Below are 21,539 nucleotides of genomic sequence, written 5' to 3'. Positions count from 1 at the left end.
TTGTTATAATTCCTTTGCATTTTCAATTTGTCTTTTCAAAACAAAATCAAGCACGGGTTACGTACTTCTGTGGAAAGCACTGACTCAAACAAAGTCAGTGTCTCACCGATATGAAAACTGAGAATCTTGTTGAAAAAGAAATTGGAAAGTGTTTCCGTGAAGTGTGTCTTTTTGCAAAAATCAAAGAGAAACACATGAGTTACCAGCTATGTATGGTTCTGTCCTTATGAATTCAAGGTACATTAATATTTAGATGGCATAGAATATTATTAAGAATAACAGGATGTCTCTAGCTTAAGCAGGAAATCATTTTTTTTAAATGTCAGAGCTCATTTTACAAAGAGATTGTAATTACAAAATAGTAATGGTTGATTCCAGTTTGGGGTTTGGAGGTGAATAAAGACAGCTTAGAGATTATAGGGGCTTCCTGTTTTGAATTTAGGAGAAGCCAAGACTTTTGCAAATCTTTTTAGATGTAATGTTTATGGAAGGCAAAGGATACCAACCCAGAATGTTGGATAGAGCAGTTAAATGTTGGTTTGGACATTCTAAGTAATTTAGACTATTGGACAGAGTACTGAACTACTGTAGTTTTCCCTTCATTTCTTGCCTAAAAAGGGCAATAGTGAGAAAATGACTTTAAACAAAATATTCAACAAGCATTTATTAAGAGCCTGTGGTACAAAAAAAAGCCTGTGGTACAAATAACATTCTGTAGAAGGCACTTATATCAGACCCAAGGAAGCAGAAGATGAAATACATGCTCCTTAAAATGATGAATCAAATGAAAAAAAAAAAAGAAATACATGCTCCTGAGAATTTACTAGGGGAAAAAAGAAAAAAGAAAATTACAAACATGAAGGAACCCGAGAGCAAGTCCCAAGTAATAGATAAATTAGTGGTAAGCTCTTCCCCTGATAGACACATGGCTCACTTCCTCACCTCCTTCGAGTCTTACCCAAATGTCACCTTTTCAGTAAGAACTTCCCTAACCAATCTCTACATGAATTGTACTCCACAAACCCTGTTTCTGTTTCTTTCCCTTGTTTTACTTTTCTCTATCACCTTTAAGCTGATTACATAATTTATCATCTACCCTACCATGCCACCCACGTCTAAGTGTAAGCTTCATGAAAGCATGAGGGGCTACGTTTTGTTCATTGCCAAATCCCTAGCAGGCCATAGAGTGCCTGGCAAAAAGAGGCGTTCAAAAGACTTGTCTTAACAAGTGTTTATTGACAGAGTATGCCAGACTACATATTATTGCTAAAATCTCTCAAAATAAGTAAACTTTAGCAGCATTATGGAGGAGAGGCTTCTTAGAAGAAGCAATGTGTGCCTTTCAACCCAAAGTGAATTGATTAAACATAGTGATTACAACATGGGTTTTAGGGGGGTTCTAGACCAAACTCTGTGACCTAAACCAAGGTACTTAATTTTGGTTTTTGTGCATCTCTGAATATATTTATACCTGGGGCCAAGGACTTAAAAAAAAAAAAAAAAAAAACCCAAAGAACACAAAAGAAAGACTAACTTTAAAGACTGAATCACTACGTTCTTTTCCTAGTCTCTCCTGGCGGAAACTGAAGCAGCAGATACTCCAGGTGACGCTTGCACAACAACTGTCTTTGTTAACGTGACTTGTGTGGGGCAGGCCTTAAGTTAGTTTGTGATAAAAAGCTCCCTCCTACTTAGCGGCTTCTCTGGGTTCTTCTGATGCCCTCTAGCTATTCCAAAAGCCTCCTGGGGCACCCATCCAAACCTGCCTGCTCCCAAAGTAAACCATACTCAAAAATTATGTCTTCCTGTCCTTTGCTCTCCAAGCAAAAAGGCTGCCTCCTCAGTCTCCTGCCAGTTAGGACTGCATCTGGATGAGCTAATTCCCTGTAGGGTGGGAATGACAGATTGTTGGCTGGGCTAACCTTCTTTTTTCCTCACCACCGAAGTGAAGTCTAATGTTAAAGGAGGAATTGGAAGGAAAGGAAACTTAAAATATCTAGTGCCTAGATTCTGCTTGAACATTTAATATAGTAAATTATTTCATCCACAACCAGGTAAATAGTATTACTCTCTAAGGACCTTAAAGTTCATGAGAGGTATAAACGGACTGAGTCCAAAATGTTCTGTGTTATCACATCACTGCACTGAATAAATGAGCCTAGAACTAGAAATCAGGATTCTGTAGCAGACTTCCCGGGCAGTATTTAGTATTCTGGGGTGTGAGGGAAAGAGTCCTTTGCTGCATCCTGCTCAGCTACCTTAACTCTGGCTGTGACCTTGAACAAGTCCTGTGAGTAAGTTACCTAAGTAAGTCCCTTCAGTAAGTTTCTTAATGTCTCATACTTTCCATTCCCGAAGTTGAAAAATGGGGGATAGTACTAGTACCTGTGATTAGTTATTTCTTGCTCGTGGAAAATCACCCTGAAACTTAGTTGCCTCAAACAACAATAGCCTTCCCTATGGGTCAGAAATTTGGGAGTAGCTCAAGGGTCTCTTACGAGGTTACAGTCAGATGTCAGCTGGGTTCTGCAGTCATCTAAAAGTCTCATTGGGGATGGAGAATACATTTTCAAAAAGGCTCACTCATGTAGCTGGCAAGCTGGTTCCTCTCCATATGGGCCTCTCCACAATGTTGCTTGAATGTCTTCACAAAACAGCAGCTGGCTTCATCCACAGCAAGCAATCCAAGAGACTGAGATGGAAGTTGCAGTGATATTATGCCTTGATGACTTAGAAGTCACATCCCACCACCTCTGACGTATTCTATTGGTCATTCAAGGCATCTCTAATTCATTGTGGGAGAGGACCATGGAGGACCATCTTGGAGGCTTCTACAATAGGACCTACTCCAAAGGATATAGGAAGATTAAATGAAACAACCCATGTAAAACCTGGTATATAATAAAACACTGAATAAATGGTAGCTATTATCACAAAATGCCTTAACTGCTAAATGCCAACTCACATTAAGACTGGTGCTGACTCTAAACTCTGCCCTGAGTTTAATTTTATTGGATTTTAACAAGAGGCTACCTTGTGAAATGCTTAATCCCAAATTAGAACCCAGTGGGAAGAATCCAACGGGAAAAACCCAGAAAGCCACACAGCTCAGGTGAAACAGCAGCAACAACAAACAACAGGTCAACAACATATTAAAAACAAAACAAAACCAAAAAACAAATACCAGTTAAATGAATGAATAAAGCAAACAACATCTGGGGGCAGGCTCTTGAGACCCAAGCGCAGCTGGCCCGCCCTGGCAGGCTCAATAGCTCACTCTTGCTGGAAGCACCCGGAGTGGTTTGTTATTACCTTCTGGATAGCAACAACCAATGTGTCTCTAGCGACTTCCTTATCTTGCAGGTGTTATCACTTAAATAGTGTAGCGTCTTCCTAACTTGTATTCAGGGAAGCATTACCACACACACAGAAAAAAACTTTAATAGGTGTATCTCAAAAAAAGCTTTGTGGTTCAATACATTTGAAAAGGCTGCCTATGAAATCCTATTTTGGAGACTTATGGCGCACGTTTTGTGTACTGTTCAAGACTCTAGGAAGCCCCATGGTTAAATAATTTAAAACTTAGAAGGCAAAAAAAAAAAAAAACCCACTGTTTAGTTAGATTTGACCCTGCATTTTGCAAATTCATTAGTGCACACTTTCCCCCCCCCCCCCCCCCCATTGCAGGTGTAAGCCTCCTACTTGGAAGCGTTGTCTGCTTCCTAGAGGCCTGATCATGGATGGGTCATTGAAACCTTTTGGCCCTTAGTAGCCCAATCTCTGGGTTTCCCCTGATAGCTCAGCTGGTAAGAATCTGCCTGCAATGCAGGAGACCCTAGTTCAATTCCTGGGTTGGGAAATTCCCCCTGGAGAAGGGATAGGCTACCCACTCCAGTAATCTTGGGCTTCCCTGGTGGCTCAAATGATAAAGAATCCGCCTGCAATGTGGGAGACCTGGGTTCAATCCCTGGGTTGGGAAGATCCCCTGGAGGAGGACATGGCAACCCACTCCAGTATTCTTGCTGGGAAATCCCATGGACAGAGAAGCCTGGTGGGCTACAGTCCATGGGGTCGCAAAGAGTTGGACACAACTGAGTAACTAAGAAGCCCATCACTATAATGTGGATAATACAAACTTCATAGGGCTGTTGAGAAGATGAAATAATAAAGGTATCTCTCCTGATATCTGAGTCCCCCAGTAAGAGCTTGACCCTTTGAATTCCAAACCCAGCTCCACCATGAGGGATTTATTTGACCTTGATCAAGTTCCTTTTCCTTCTCAGTCAGCTTTCTGGTCTGTAAAACAAGGAGAATGAATGCATGCTAAGTCTCTTCAGTCAAATCTGACTCTGCAACCCTATGGATGGTAGCCCACCAGGCTCCTCTGTCCATGAGATTCTCCAGGCAAGAATATTGGAGTGGATCGCCATGCTCTCCTTCAGGGGATCTTCCCAACCCAGGGACCGAACCTGCGTTTCTTACATCTTCTGCATTGGCAGGCGGCTTCTTCATCCCGAGTGCCACTCGTAACTTTCACATGGAGAGAAAATAAAAGGGAGCACGTGACATGCTGAGTACTTGCTTGGCACACAGCTCACTAGCTGTCTAGGTATCATCATGACTGTTGTCGCTGGAGGTCACAGAGCCGGCGAGAGACAAAATCAGTTAATGAACCCTAGCCTGCCTGCCTCCGAGTACATGTGCTTCAGCTCATGCACACAACAGACATGAGACACAATCGTTTTCAGAGTGGCTCTGGGAGAGGATTCTGTCGGCGGTTAAAGACAAGTGGGTGGCAACGATTCCAGAGAGCTTCCAGAAGCCATGGGGTTGCAGGAAGATATTTAAAGGAGGCAGGTGGCTGGGCAGATGGGGGTGGCAGGGCCTACACACTCAGGACAGCCGGGACAACGGCTCAGAGGAGTGAGTGGCAGCGGCTGCAAGACGCCGGCTTTGTTGGAACAAAGCAGCAGGTGAGGGCCACAGAGAGTCCACACTCCAGGCACCCAGGGAGGGCTGAGGCAGAATAAAACCCTTGGCAGGGAGACGGCAGCCCCATTTGCCTTTTTCAATCAATCAACCAACAATTGAGGGACCAGCCCTGAAACAAAGCCTGGTCTCTCTCCCTCCCTTCCTCCCATGCAGCCTCCTTTCAAACATCAGATCAGAGTTGAACTTCTGAGAACTCCTCCTCCCTCCTGAAGCCACGAGCAGTTGTACAGAAATTTATTTTTATTATTGAGCTCCTATTTCTGCTTTTGCCATCACTGCAGATCAGTTTGGGTTTTGTCTCCCAGCCAAGGGCTTTTCATATTTTCCAGATCACTCAAAAGTCTGTATGTGCTGCCTGGCGCAGGTTTAAGGAACAATCTGAGATTTCTTTCTGAATAAGCAGTTATTTGTACTTTGTTTTGCTTTTCTTAGTTACTGAAGAGAAACAGTGACATAAAGAAAGTACTGGTAACACAGCGCTGAGTAGCACAAATGTCAGTGGTAGTGACTTTCAAACAAATAGTCACATTGTCAGGCGTACAAGGGTCTCATTGAGGAAATCTGTGCAGTGACTGCTAACGGGGTTTAACACTTTAGGCACAATGTCATCAAGGAAAGAACTGTAAACTTTGCACAGAGTGACCTCGGAAGGGACTAAAAGGAAATGCCAACTCAAGATCCCAGCGTACATTTTCAGACCAGTCACTGTATGCTGGGGTGGGGGGCACAGGGGGAGAAGAGCCTGATAAGAGTAAAACGTTGTTTATGGGGAAATGGGGAACATTCTCTAGTTATTGCAACGATTATGGTAAATCCAGTTACATTCTGTTTCATTCTCTATTTTAATAATTTTAATTATGGTTCTACACAAAGCCAAAGGTTTTTTTCTAAATGAGATGTACAATGCATTTTACCACTTCGCAATATTTTTCTTTTAAAGGTTATTATTGTAAAGAAAATAGAATTCCTTTAGCAGAAATTTAAGTAAATACCTAGAACTCCCATCAGCCCCTTCCCAGAGCCTTTGGCATATAACAATGTGGGCAAAATTTGTCTGTCCTGCCTCCCTATTCAGGGTTGCCAAATTTAGCAAATAAAAACACAGGATGTCTAGTTAAATTTGAATTTCAGATAAACTATGACAATTTTTTTAGTTTAAGTATGTTCCAAACATTGTTCAGGACCTACTAAAAAATTATTTGTTGTTTAAATTTAACTGAGGATCCTGTATTTAATTTGACCACATCATTCCAATTGACTATAAATGTCTAGGTTTATTTCTGGACTCTGTTCTCTACCTAATCTCTGTATCTATCTTCACATATCTACTACATAGTCCTGGGATTAATGCAGCTTTGTAATGAGTTTTGAAATGGGTCTGAGTCTTCCAAATTTGTTGTTTTTTTGAAAGATTATTTTGGCTATTCTGGGCCCTTTGTATTTCAACATGAATTTTAGGACCAGACGGACAATTCCTGCGGAAAAATCAGTTGTCATTTTCATAGAGATTGCATTGAATCTGCAGATTAGCTTGAGGAGTACTGCTATATATATATATATACTATATATATAGTAAATATATATAGTATATATATATAGTAAATATATATAGTATATATATTATACTATATACTATACTATATAGTATATATATACTAAATATATATAGTATGTATATAGTAAATATATATATATAGTAAATATGTTTATTTATTTGGCTGTGCTGGATCTTTAGTTGTGGCATGTGGGATCTAGTTCCCTGCCCAGGAACCAAACGCAGGGCCCTTGCGTTGGCAGAGTGCAATCTGAGCCACTGGACCAGCAGAGAAGTCCTTGCCATCTTAATCATCTTAAATTTTCCAACCCATGAAAATAAGCTGTTTTTCTATTAACTTGGTTTTTCATTTATTTATTTCATGCTCTGTAGTTTCCAGTACACAAGTCTTATACTGCTTTTGTTAAACTTATTCCCAAGTAATTTTTTCTTTTCAATGGTGTTGTAAATAGAATTTTCTTAACTTCATTTTCAGATTGTTGATTTCTAGCATATAAAAATAAAATTCATTTTGGTATACTATAATATTTAAGAGTGTAAGTTTGAAAACCTATTGTTCTAGTGAAATATAATCCACGTCTGATTGTCTGCTACCAGGACATTAACTTCTCTGTGACTTTCATTAGCTTGGCTCTTTGGGAAAATGCTGCTGGCACTGACCAAGGGACCATAAACAGATAACCTGTTAGACTGTGGGCTCAGGTACGCCCACAGAAGTGGAAGAGGCAAGAACCCCACAGGCGGATGTGCTGTAGCATTGTAACTGCCAGGCTCTCTCAGAGGACTTCAAACTCTGAGAGCTGTAACAAGATCTTCTGTATTCTCGCTCAAAAGCAGGCAACGGTGTGGCGTTTGCTTTAAGTATTTTGTCAGACTCATTGACTAAGTGGAGAGGGGGAAAATGGAACTGCTCAGGGGACCGAGCTCAATGGGATCTTATCTTGCTGAGGGACCTCACAGATTTGACTCATCCATCCTCACCCTGTTCATAAAAAGAAAGGCCTGCAAGGCTGTAAGGTACTATCTATTACCTATAGGACAGACTGTAACATTTTTAGTGCAGTCACTTCATAGTATCTTTTTAAAATACGTGGTACAGCAAAATGTCCATTATTGCTCTTGTTCAAGATTCTCTTGACAATTTTTGAATTTTTATGTTTTAGCATCCTTTTCATTACTGAGTCCTTAGTGGGATTTTGACTGGATTCAGTAACATTTTTATATTAACTGGGGAAGGATTTGTATTTTGATAATTTTTTTCTAATCTCAGATTTTGGTATGTCTCTCCATTTATTCAAGACATGTTTCATTTCCTTCAATTAAATTTTGTAACTTTGTTCATATACATTCTAGACTTCCCTTGTTAAATTTATTCATGACACTATTTTTAAAGAATTTATTTTTCAATTTCTATGGATAACTCTATTTCTAATATGCAGAGAATTTACTGTCTTTAAAAAATATTTATCTTAGCAGCCACTAAGGAAAACAGTATGGAGGTTCCTTAAAAAACTAAAACTATAACTACTATGTGATCAAGTAATTCCACTCCTCAGGTATGTATCAGGAACAAACAAAAACTCTAATTTGAAAAGACACATGTACACCAATGTTCATAGCAGCACTATTTATAATAGCCAAGACAGGGAAACAGCTCAAGTGCCCATCAACAGATGACTGGCTTAAGAAGACATGATCTATATATATATATACACATATATATCCAGTGGAATATTACTTGGTCTTAGAATTAAAAAAAAAATACTGCCATTTGCAACAACATGGATGGACCTAGAGAACATTATGCTCAGTGAAGTAAGTCAGAGAAAGATAAATACTATATGATAGCACTTAAATGTGGAATAGAAAATATAAGTGAATCTATGTACAAAACAGAAACAGACCCACAGACAGAAAAGAGACTTATGGCTACCAAAGAGGGAGGGAGAGGACACATTTGGAGTGAGATTAACAGATACAAACTATCATACATAAAATAGATAAGCAACAAGAATTTACTGTGTAACACAGTGAATTACACTCAATATCTTGTAATAACCTATAAAAGAATATAATCTGAAAAAACAATGGAATCACTATGTGGCATAAGATCCACTATGTGGATAAGATGGTTGGATGGCATCACCGACTCAGTGGACATGAGTTTAAGCAAACTTCAGGAGATGGTGAAGGACAGGGCAGTCTGGCATGCTGCAGCTCATGGAGTTGCAAAGAGTCAGACACAACTTAGTGACTGAACAACAACAAAATTGATGAATATAGATAGATAGATAATACTGAATAACTCCTTGAATGCAGAGTAAACTTGAGTCTCCAATGGAGACTTGGAGGAATTTTTCATCCCTTAAATTCTTAAAAGAAGTGATGGGAGAGAGGAGCCAGAAAGAATCTGATATATCCAAGATGGCAGATTAAGAGTTCAAAGATTAGGAACAGCTGGGGAGAACAAGAGACCACAGAACAGAAAGCAGGATTTTCTTGGGCAAAAGCCAAAAACACCAACTGGGAGGTGACCACTAAGTCAAAACAGTTTAATACAGAAGCCAGAGAGGGAATATGAAGCTCTGATTGGAAAGAATCTTGAAGATTAATCGAAAGTCTAGACAAGCAGCTTCTACAACAGTTTTTCAAACTTTCAAAATACAACTTGTCATCTATTGGTGTAGTAGAGTTCTTTGCCTAGCAGTGCTTTGTATATAGTTGGTCATTAAAAAATTTTTTGTTCTTGAATTAATAGACAAGGAGACCATATCTAAAATAGATAGCCAATGGGAATTTGCTGTATGGCTCAGGAAACTCAAACAGGGGCTATCAACCTAGAGGAGTGGGATGGGGAGGGAGGTGGGAGCAGGGTTCAAAAGGGAGGGGATATATGTACACCTATGGCTGACTCATGTTGAGCTTTCACAGAAAACAAAAATCTGTAAAGCAATTATCCTTCAGTAAAAAAATAAAGAAATAGACAAGGAGAGAGAAAAACAATAGCACCTCAAAAGCCAGAGAAAAAGTGACAACATCTAAATGCCAAAAGACTTTTGAAAGGTCTTTTTTTTTAAGTTAAGCATTTTATTAAGTTAGAATGCATAAAGAAAAGAGTACAAATTATCTAGCTCAATAAATTATTACATCCAATTAACCACCACTGAAAATAAGAAACTGAGTATCACCAGTTCCTCAGAAGTTCCCTTTAAGCCCCCTCCTAGCCACTACCCCCTCTAGGGGTACTCACAAAACTGCACAGATTTTCGCTATTTTTAGACTTTGTATAAATAAAATCACATACTATGTACTTGTGTGTGTGTGTGTATGTGAACATAAGAAGTATGTACTTTTTTGTATCTGGCTTCTTTTGCTCAACATTGTATTTCTGAGATTCCTCCATGTTATTGCAATATGAAGCAATAATTTCTTTATTCTCACTGCTATATAATAATTGATTGTATGAACATATCACAGTTTATTTATCCAATCTATTGTTGATGGGCATTAGGGATGTTTCCAGATTGGAAGTATTAATAGCAATGCTGTGAACATTTTACTACATGACTTTTGATGAACATATATAAGTTTCTATGGGGTGTTCATCAGGGAATGGAATTGCCTGGTCACAGACATTTGTATTTTCAGCTTTAACAGATATTTTCAGACAGTTTTCTAAGTAGTTATACCAATTTGTGTTCCTGCTAACACTATAAAGGAGGTCCAGTTACTTTATTATCCTTGCAATCCTGGTTTGTATCTTACATTTTAAACATTCTGGTGGATATATAATAGTATTGCATTGTAGTTTTAATTTGCATTTTCCTGATAACTAATGAGATTAAGTGGTGACTTTTTTGGGTGCAAAATTAAATCATGTCCATGGTAAAATATCCAACAATTCAACAGTATAAAAAATAAAGCCAGTGGTATCAGTTTCCTAGTCTCAGAAATTAAGGCTATAGAGTGTAGACACAAGTCTTCTCAAAGCAGAGTTCATGGAACTCTGTGTTTCCACAGGCATACTCTTCAAGTCCACACATTTTCTTTACAAAATGAAACTTTGTGGTTACATTTTTGAGATAAACTAAAATATTGTTGTAAGTATTATTTCAATCATCTGAATGACCAGCTTGTAGCCAAGTATTGCCAACCAATGTAGGTACCTTTATTTACTATTATATTTGATCGCCATGATGTCAAGTCAAGGGCTAAGAGAAACAGAATACAGGCAAACCTAGCAGGCTGACTCCAACTGCAGACTCAGTGACATCAGATGCACTGAAGGAATACAGGTTTTTATGTGGTTTGAATAGAGAAGAATAGTGGAAGGACAACATTATCACAGCAGTGAGAAGCCAAATAAAAAGAATCTAATGAGGGAATTCCCTGATGGTCCGTCCAGTGGTTAGGATGCTGAGCTTTCAACGCTGGGCTGGAGTTCTGTCCTGGGCTGGGGATCTAAGATCCCTCTCACAATGAGGCCAGAAAGGCTGCCAGGATGTAGACTGGAGTTTCTATAGATTTAAATAGTTTTGTTTTAATGTAATTTTTAAACTTGGCCAGTTCTATCACTGCATATGTAAGAATTATAAACATAAGGAGCTTATAATGGCTTTCTGGTTGTACATTTTAAAGTCACATTCTTTGAAACTGACTTAAATCAATAATAAATTTTTATTGCCTACTGGAGTTGCATATATTGCTCAAGTCTGAGAAACACTAACCTAATAGGTAACTTCATGTAGAATTTCTAGGCGAGGACCATCGTGATGGGAAAATAACAGGACAAACAATCAAACAGGACTTTGGCTGCAGAACTTTTGAACTTGAATGTGGATTTAAGAGTCATTGTTTCTCTAATCTGAAGGCAGACCGAATGATTCATAAAACTGAGCATATCAGAATGACTAGAGAATTTCCCTGGTAGTCCATTTGTTAAGACTCTGTGCTCCCAATGCAGGAAGCACAAGTTCCATCCCTGATCGTGGAACTAAGATCCCACATACCACACAGTGCAGTACTTTACTTTCATCTAAAAACAAAAAAGTAAAAGTAAAACAAAATGTTATAGGTAAAGAGAAAGAAAAAGACTGGGCCTACAAACTAGGCTGGTTTTGCTTCCTCTACCACATTTGAACTGTGCCTGTCCCTTCTCTAAACTAGAGATTGACAATAATATGAAACTTGCATGTTTGTTGTAAGGATTATATTTAACATATTTAAAGCATCTGGGGAATATTACTGGTGTTTAATGACAGCCACTGATATTATAGGGACATTTGACCTGTAGGTTTTTGGGCAGGTTCCATGAGCTTTATATCATGCTTAAGTTCTTTCCACCCTTAGGAAAATATTCTAAACTGAGTGACTAAATATTATACATATAACCAAAGCAGTATCTGCCAGTGCCATTATAGCATACAAAATACAAACAAAACAAAGTGAAAACTATTAAGAGTCTAATTCACTGAACTTTTATCAACTTCTCTTGATCAGTTAAATTTTTTAAAGCAGTTATTTTAACTGTCAACATTGGAAGTATTTCTGAAGTCTGCCAATCCACTTTTTTTTTTTTACTGAAGTTTAGCTGATTTACAATGTTGTGCCAGTCTCTGCTGTAAGTAGTGATTCAGTTATATGCATATATACATTTTTAATGTTCTTTTCTATTATGGTTTTTCACAGGATATTGAATATGGTTCCTTGTGCTATACATTAGGACACTTTAGACAGTAAAATTTTGTGGATTTGCCTTCACATCACTGGTCAGACTAAAATCATTGACATGTGAATGCCCATGTGGGTATGGGGCTTCCTGATAGCTCAGTTGGTAAAGAATCCACCTGCAATGCAGGAGACCCTGGTTCGATTCTTGGGTCGGGAAGCTCCACTGGAGAAGGGATAGGCTACCCACTCCAGTATTCTTGGGCTCGACCTGGGTTCTAACCCGTGGAGTAAGGAAAGTCTACCCACTCCAGTATTCTTGCCTGGAGAATTCCATGGACTGTATAGTCCATGGGGGTCACAAAAAGTCGGACACGACTGAGCAACTTTCACTTTCAAGTGGGTATAAATGTATAAAACATACATGAAATTGAGCTAAATCTACACTGACTTCGACTCATAAACTGGAAGTTTATTTTTGTATTCATGAAAATCTTAACACCTGCTTGCTTTGCTGTGATGAATAATTTTTATTCTATAATTGGAATATAATGGGGGATTCTTATCCCTCTGAGTTTAGATAATCATATTTGAAATAGTTTCATGGTCTAAAACAATATTAGTACAAAATGATGGTAATCATATGTAAAGATTATGGAATTTTGCTTTACTTATAAAGCCCATCTTCCCCCTTAGTAGTAAAAAGAACATTGAGTAACAAGGTTGGGGGAATATGCCTAATTGTGTCTTCTCCAAGCTTCAGAATCTGTCCAGGTCTCTCCCACTTCTACTGCAACCTTCTTGAGGCACATCACCCTGCGCCCAGACAAGAGCAACAGTATCTCAGCTGGTTCATTTGTGTCCACTCCAGCCCCTTCTAATCCACTCTGCATATAATGTGTCAGCTTGCTGTTGTTCAGTTGCCAAGTCAGGTCGAACTCTTCAGGATCCTATGAACTGCAGCATGCCAGGCTCCCCTGTCCCTCACCATCTCCTGGAGTTTGCCCAAGTTCATGTCCATTGAATCACCGATACCATCCAACCATCTCATCCTCTGTTGCCCCCTTCTCTTCTACCTTCAGTCTTTCCCAGCATCAGAGTCTTTTCCAATGAAAAGTGTCTGACTGGCCTTTCTTAACTACAAATCAAATCAGGTCACTGCCTGCTTAAGACTATTCCTGATCTGTCCCAGGCTTCTTTCTCCCACCTCTAATCACACCATTATTCTCCTGCTCACTGTGGGGGCTTCACTGGTTTTCTTTCTTCAAATCTTCCAAATGCATCCCCACTTTAGGGTCTTAGCATTTACTGCCCTTGGCACCACCTCATTTGAACCTCAGCCATCCCTTCTCTAAACTAGAGACTGATAATAATCCATAACTTCATGCTTGCTCAAAGGATAATATTTAACATATTTAAAGCACAGGGCGGGGTGGGGTGGGGAGGGAAAGAAGAAGGAGGAGGAGAAGGAAGAGGAAGGCGCAGGAAGGTGGGGGAAGTAGAAGAGAAGAAAGGGAAGTTCTCTGCCTAGTCCTCTGCTTAGAACGCTCTGTTCCACAATCTTTGCACAGTTCCTTCCTTCTCTAACTCTTCAGAGAAGTCTTCACTCCCCATATATGCCATCACCCTGTGTTCAAGGCCCTGTTTTATTTTCTTTAAAGCATTCAACAGTCTGATTTCATCTTTACATTTATTCGGTAACTAGCTTATGCTAATAGCATCTCTCCCCACAGAATGTAAGCTTAAGGAGTCTCTTGTCACTCAATGCATAACGTGATGCCTATACAAAGAAGTCTTTCAATAACATTGCCTGACTAAAAGAATGAATGAGTGAATGAATACCCAGCTTCAGAAATCACCTAAGATCTGGCATCTGAGTAACGGAGTGTGTGTGTGTGTTGTGTGTGCTCATTCAGTCATATCCGACTCTTTGCAACCCCATGGACTATACAGCCAGTCAGGCTCCTCTGTTTATGGAATTTTCCAGACAAGATTACTGGAGCAGGTTGCCATTTCCTCCTCTAGGGGATCTTCCTGACTCAGGGATCAAACCCGTGTCTACTGGGTCTCCTGCATGTGCAAGTGGATTCTTTACCACCGTGCTACCTGGGAACCTCTAGCAAGTACTGAACCTTTTGGCACTTCAGTTTCCCTTATGAATAATTAGTAAGCTGAATTGATCATTAATGGCACTTCTTGTTTTACAACGGCCAAAAAGTTAATTTGAGTTTTTCTATAACATCAATATTTCCATGGTTCATATTCAAATATTATTTCCACCTTCCTTTCCTTTTCTTCTCTCTTCTCCTCCTTCTCCTTTTTTCTTTACTGTCTCCCTCCCTCCATCCCTCCCTCCTTCTGTCAGCAGCAGCCCTCCCTTGGATCCATGAATAATTCTAAACCACTTGGAGATATTTTATGCATAAACACAGACGTCTCAAGGATGTATGGTCTCTAGACAGTGAATTGTCCTCACAATTGTTGGAGTGTTTCATTTTCGTTGCCTAGCTAACCCATCAAAACCACACCCTCTGCTGCCAAACCACAGCCCTACTCTGACTTTGGAAATAAAAATGGAATAGAAGGATCCCTGGCTTCTGAGGGGGAAAAAATGCTACACAAATTTTAATTAGTATGGTGCTTCTGGAGAAATCAGGGTGCAACTGACAGGATTGATTACAACTTTATAAATTTCCTAATATAATAAATTTCGTGAGACTGATACCAAATTTTAAATACTACCAGAGACAATCCCTAAATTACTTTTTCTAGGCCATATCTAACTACAGTGACTGTCCTTGTACATTCTTAACTTTTAACCACTTAGTTTATGATATGCTATTAACAGAAATACACACTAAAAACAATATAGTGATGATTAGAGAGTAATGTTATATATTAAAACTTATATCATTCCTTATTTAAAATCCTGGGGAAAATGGTCTCAGGAAATGAAACAGGGAATTTCTTCCATGTCTAGAACAACTGAAGTCATTATCAACTGCAAAGGCATTTTAATTTGCTTATAAACGCATGTCTACAAACCAAGTTTTTAAAGTTTAAAACCACATGATGGCTTGGGATCACAGCATTTATGAACTGGAAGAACACTGTGACCTTCATTTAACACATGAGGAAACTGAAACTCAGAGAGCTCAAACGACTAGGCCAAGGTCACAGACCCCATTAGTGCTGGAGCTGGAACAAAACCTCTGGTCTCCTGGTTTCAAGCTTTTCTCATCACCCCAAGCTGCAGTTTCTTGCAACTTTCAATCATATGTGCCAACTCATCACAGAACACGGTGGGTTGGAATATAAATTATCAGTCCATTAACTGAGAAACCACTTGAATTATAGTAGTCATGTTGCTGTTACAGTACTTCTTAATATTCACTTAAATTTATGTGTCTGGTACTTTAAAAGTGTTACTTGTATTAACCTATGTAATCCCCAACTAGCCCCATGGGTGTGTGTGTATGGAAGGATGGTCACTTTTCTAAGCCTTTTACATTTAATAAATCATATAATCCTCAAAACTACCCTACAAGGTAGTATTATTACTCCTATTTTACAGGTGAAGCAATTGAGTCTTAAAGTGATAGAGTCATGCTCAACTTCAAACATGCCCTTAAACCAATACATAAGCTACCTCTCTCTGCTATTCCACCTACTCATTAGTTTCTACTTTCCCATCACCAAATATTAGAATAACAAGTAATTTAACTTGAGTTTCTTCACCTTGCATTCACCTAGCTTCTCTGTATTAGCTGGCACTAGAGATATGGAAATGGAAACCCACTCCAGTACTCTTGCCTGGAAAATCCCATGAATGGAGGAGCCTGGTAGGCTACAGCCCATGGGGTCACAAACAGTCGGACACAACTGAACGACTTCACACACACATACAGAGATATTTAAAGACAGAGGAACCAGAAAGGACAGAAGACCATCTACAACCTGAATAAATTAGAACAATGGATTTTATTATGTCATTAGCTACACTTCAACTTGAACAGGTATGGCCACAGCCCATGAAAGTTAAGTTTTCTGCATATGGTAACCTAGTATAAAAACATAATCTGTGAATTACTAAGCGAGCTAGATTTTTTTCTGCAAGAAGGAGCAGAGACATGTCAGTGTTACAACTGTTAGTAGGGAAGTCTGTGTTAAGAGCACAGGGAGAGGTGAGAAGTCCCGGGAAACGGTCTCAGTGGCTCCAGTCGGGGCCTCAGGGGGTATCATTCAGTTTTTTTCAGGTTGCAGTGATAGCTCTAGTCATTCCACAGCAGCAAAAGCTGCCCACCATCTTCAAGACTTGGCTTCTCTGCTGGTCTCCCATCTCTCAACCTACTTACTATCAATTGACTTTTCTGTATTCGCCTCTCCTACCTCTTTCTCCTGCCTCTCTGCTCTAGGTCTCTCTTATGTCTCTATTTACCACCTTCTTTTCTCTTTTTCCCTGTAGGGCTCACAAACCCCATGACAAAGAGAGAATCTGAGCTGGGACATGAGCAGGTCTATTGGTACATCAAATAGACGGTATTTCCATTAGAGTGCTCACATCAAGTCATCTCAAAGTCTATGGAGGGCTGCCTTCCCACTCGCCATACCCTCCCAGAGAAACATCTGTACGTCCATTGGCTGCTTCCAAGGTAACAGGATCATACAGAGCAAAGCAAGCATGGACCTATATGTTTAAAAGGGAACGTTGAGCATGATGAGCAATTTGTATGGCTTGTCTGGTACAAATACAGATCGTCTTCCATGTATTGATGGCACTAATCAGAACAAAAGCTCTTGCTGAAAAAAAAAATTATTAAACTTTTAAGGGTAGAAACCAAAAAATAAAGGGTCATTGCTGAATATTCTCTCATTTTAGATTTCAGCTACAGCTCTATTTTTAGCTATGGCATACTCAGAATTGGATACTATAAATTCTTTTAATGCTCTTGATCTTCAACTTTCTTACCTGTAAATCTATAGTGAAACTTTTAGCTGACTCGGTATACAAACCCAGAGGATCTTATAATTCTGACATTTTTAAATGGCCAAACAATGGAGGTTTCTGAAGTTGTTTCATTGATGGTGTTGACCTATAAGAGGATGAAAATAGCAGTATCTTGCAATTGCAGACCATTTTGTATTTTTGAAGTGCTCCTCACTGAAATGCCACTCTTTTCTTACTCCTTTGTACTTTCCTCGGGCGCTGACTTTGCCAAACCACAAAATGAAATCCCTCACATCACCATCCTCCCCTTTTCTTGGTTTCCTGAATCCACTTGACTGCTCTTTTCTCCAATCTCACCAGGACTCCTCGCCTATGTTGCTCATGCATGACACATCTAGCATAATTAAAATTTTACTGCTTATCATGCAAGTTTCTTGAGGGCAGAGAAAATGAGCCATCTAAAACAGTATCTTGCATATAAAAGGTGTGACAAAAATAGAGGAGGGGAATGCATGGGAAAAGGCATGATTTTGCCCACTTATAGATGAGGGGATATCATTTGGGAATTGAGGAAGATATTGCACTGACTTGTGGTAGTCTTAAATCAAGGTGCAGAAGCAAAGAAAGAAACATTGTAAAAGTATTAATAGAAGCATAAGAGACTCGCAACCAGTAAAATGAGAAAGAAGAGGAAAGAATGAGAAGAGACAGAAAAGGAAGAGAAGAGGGCTGAGATGAATGGATAAGCAGCAAAGAGGAGTTTTTGTTTGTTTGTTTTTAAGAGAGTGAGGTGGGAGAGAAAGCCAGAAGAAAAAGGCAGAAAAGCATTTTTATAATCTCCTTAGGAAAATGCTTTATGTTGACTGGAAGAGCTAATTTGGACTTTGGGAAGTAGGAAAAAAATGAGGAAGGCACCATTCTTTAGTCAAAGGTAAGAGAACTGAGAAAAGTAAATAGAGGACAAAGGGGAAGAAGAGAGGGAAGTGGTTGGTCCTTTTTTTGGTTATTAAGATTATTCCACACAAATTCAGTTTTTGAGAATTTTGCAAAATCAAAGGGAAAAAAGAAAACCGCAATGAAAGGAACTTAAGTTCCTGTGATGCCTTGAGTCAGAAATCTGTGCAGTTTGTATAACTGTAGGCAAAACTTCTAAAGCATATGTTTAAATTCTCTGTCAACAGATAAGAACTTTTCAGCCAGTTTAAACCAGAACTTTCAAATGACTGTCTAATCTAGCAAAGTCTTATGACCATGCCAGGTTTGACACCAGAATCTTGCCCACTATGCAAAGTATCAGAGAAAAAGCAGTTCTAATCTGATTTAACTTAGAAACTAAATACAGATGTACAACATCTTCTGTTGGCTTTCTGGATACCTTTCTCACTCAGTTTTCCTCTTTCCACTCGACTGCTGCTTCTGAGTTTCCATGCCGAGTCCTCCAATTTTACTCTTTCATTTTACTCTGTACCTCTCTTTTATATCTTGGTTTATGGTAGACAAAGCTGATAAAACAAATAGACCCAAATATGTCATTAGTCAGTCATCAGGAACTACTTCCTACTCATGTACCACATCCATTCATTCATCACCTGCTCAGCTGTGTCTGACAATGTGATCCTATGAACTGTAGCCTGCAAGGCTCCTCTGTCCATGGGATTTTCCAGGCAAGAATACTGAAATGGGTGGCCATTTCCTTCTCCAGGAGATCTTCCCAACACAGGGATTGAACCCACACTTCTAAGCTAGTGTACAGGTGGGTCAGGGCAACTTTCCTCCACACATTTAGGGGGACTGGCTCCTCTCCGTATACTGCTTTCCACAGACATCCCTTCTACTCAGACGCCCTTGGCCAGACTTCAGACACATGACCATACCCCACAGCAAATTCAGTTCAGCTGTCCACCTGGACAAAGCAGCAAACAACAGGTTGAGGGGGTGGGGAGAAGCAGCCTCTGTCACGGTACTGCCTACCACAGTTGCCATTTAACATTTATACGAACAATTACATCATTCATGTCTGTTTCCGCCATCAGATTTTTAAGCTCTGTTAGAGCAGATAAACATTTTTGTTCACAACTGGGTCTCAACAAACCACTAAATACACCTGTTGAATTAATCAGTAAATTCTTACTAATCTAGATCTCTCGCATATTAGCCCGGAGCACTACAACAGCCCCTTAACTGACCTCTCTGCCTCCCCTCTTGGCCCCCTCCATAGCAAAGCCTTTTGCAGTGATCTTCCAAAACTATACACGTGTTCCTATCATTTCCTCCACTTTAAATCTTCAAGTCTTCCATTGCCCCCACATCTCTTTATTTTGCCATGCAATTCCCTTCCTTCCTTCTCTCTTTCCACACTCCTTCCCATCACAGATGCACACACCCTCACTCACTGTCTCACATAAACTCACTGTCTGCTTTCCAGTCCAGTCACAGACACTGACACTTCTCCCCAACACACCATGCCCTTCCCTGGCTAACTGCTCACTGCCCTCAAGTCTCAGCTTAGTTTATCATTTTATTGAGGATCTCCCTTAGCCCTCAAGATGGTGTTGGTGCCCTTACTCTGTGCTGCCATAGCCCTCTGCCTACTGCAGGGGGTATTTTATGGTTTGAAGTTATCAAGTGCTTCTCCCCCAGCCAACTGCCCTGCCACATTTTACTCCCTGGGTGCTCCCAGCACTTAACAGATTGCTGCACACAAAGTCTACGTCCTGGAAATAGAGGATGGATGGATGACTTTTCAGAGAAGAGTTGTGAGCCATTGCATTCAACTTTAAAATCAGCTATCACTGCTGATCTCAGTTAAGAAAGCTTCAGTGGTAGAAACTCCACAATTCTCAGGGAAGATTGTGCTAAAGGGAGAAGTGTTAATGATCAAAAATGTTCTTCAAACTTCTTTCCATAATCTGAACCTCTTAATTACCGTCTTACCGCAGAAGTTCCAAAGAGGTACTTTACTTCTCTTTCATAACATTAACTTTTAAAACCCAAATGGCTTTAAACTTGCACTTTCTGATGATGTAAATGGCTAGCAAGCTGACCTTTCTCTTGATTTCAAGATAGAGTAGGACATTGGGTTACACAGAAACCTAACATTTACTTTACCTGTTTTCCCTGGGGCTCATGGAGCTCAACGGATCTCTAAATCTGTAAGATATAAGATAACTTGATTTCCCCCAAGTCATGTTTGCTTGTGTGTGCTCAGTCTTCGATCCTGGAGGGGTGGGGCTTGGAAATTTGACAAGGCTTGTCCTGGGTCCAGGCTCCCAGTGTAAACAAAACAGCCAAAATAACAAACTCCCCATTTAGGAATTTGTTATGGGGCTGCTCAAGGATCATTCTTGGGTTCCTTGGAGTGTATGGGACTAACGTTTTAAAAACGTTTAAAAAAGTTTAAAAAAAAGGGAGCAACTCCTATTTATATGTAAATATCAGTAGCTATCATCACCTGGGGCTTCCCTGGTGGCTCAGAGGAGTTCCCTTGTGGCTACGGAAGACTGTTGAAGTTTTAACGTGGAAGAAATGGTAGGATCACATGTATAGCTTCAGAAGATCACTACAAAAGGCTTTGCTATGAGGGGGCAAAGAGGGGAGACAGAGAGTTCAGTAAAGAAACCGCCTGCAATACAGGAGACCTAGGTTTGATCACTGGGTCGGGAAGATCCCCTGGAAAAGGGAATGGCTACCCACTCCAGTATTCTTGTCTGGAGAATTCCATGGAAAGGGGAGCCTGGTGGGCTCCACGGGGTCACAAAGAGTCGGACATGGCTGAGTGACTGAACAACATCATCACCTAAGCAAGAACATAGATTTCTAAGGACAGGTTACTGCTGGAGGCAAAGGAATGCAGTTAACAAAGCAGTCATGGGGCAGGAAATTTTACACTTTCAATATAAGAGCAACAACTACTTGCAGAATGTGAAAAAAAAGATCTTCCTATTTATCTGCCCAATTTTATTTGACATTCCTGCCAAAAAAAAAAAAAAAAAGAGGGAAAAAAATAAGCGTAAACTTCTAAATTAATGCCTCTATTCCAAGAATTTTACTGATCTAAGTTTCCTAAAACTTAGTTGAGTAAGTCTGTAAGCTGTTTTGATTTTTGTACAGAGGGAGAAGGAAGAGCACAGCACATGCTCTGACTTTGCATCAACTTCCCTCTGTTTTATTTTCAGCCCAGTCACAAAACCGCGTTCTTTGCTTGCCTCACTCCTTTGTTTTTCCAAAAGAGTATTCTCTTCTATGTGAGGTTCTGATCCAAAATAATCACTATTGGAAGTTGGGCTGTTTTTGCTTCATTTCTGTGGCCTGAGTCATTCTCTCCAAAACCAGGATGCCCTTAGGGAAGATACAGAGGAAATGATGTAATTCTCTCTG

At 39.7% G+C, this 21,539-nt stretch overlaps 1 protein-coding gene and 1 long non-coding RNA gene across 4 annotated transcripts in view; one reads left to right on the top strand and one right to left on the bottom strand.

The window, feature by feature from the left end:
* RBPJ (recombination signal binding protein for immunoglobulin kappa J region) overlaps positions 1 to 21,539 on the top strand; it is a 227,418-nt gene that overhangs the window by 59,739 nt on the left and 146,140 nt on the right. The window lies entirely within an intron of this gene.
* The window catches only part of LOC139030210 (uncharacterized), a 60,251-nt gene continuing 40,210 nt past the window's right edge, over positions 1,499 to 21,539 (bottom strand). For both annotated transcript variants that reach the window (XR_011482493.1, XR_011482494.1), the window contains exon 4: positions 1,499 to 2,843. This is a non-coding gene — a long non-coding RNA (uncharacterized lncRNA). The remainder of the gene's footprint in view (positions 2,844 to 21,539) is intronic.

Source organism: Odocoileus virginianus, chromosome 21, assembly GCF_023699985.2.
Source record: "Odocoileus virginianus isolate 20LAN1187 ecotype Illinois chromosome 21, Ovbor_1.2, whole genome shotgun sequence".
Classification (NCBI taxonomy): domain Eukaryota; kingdom Metazoa; phylum Chordata; class Mammalia; order Artiodactyla; family Cervidae; genus Odocoileus; species Odocoileus virginianus.
The sequence above is the reverse complement of the archived record's forward strand: the minus strand, read 5'-3'. Positions and strand labels throughout refer to the sequence as shown.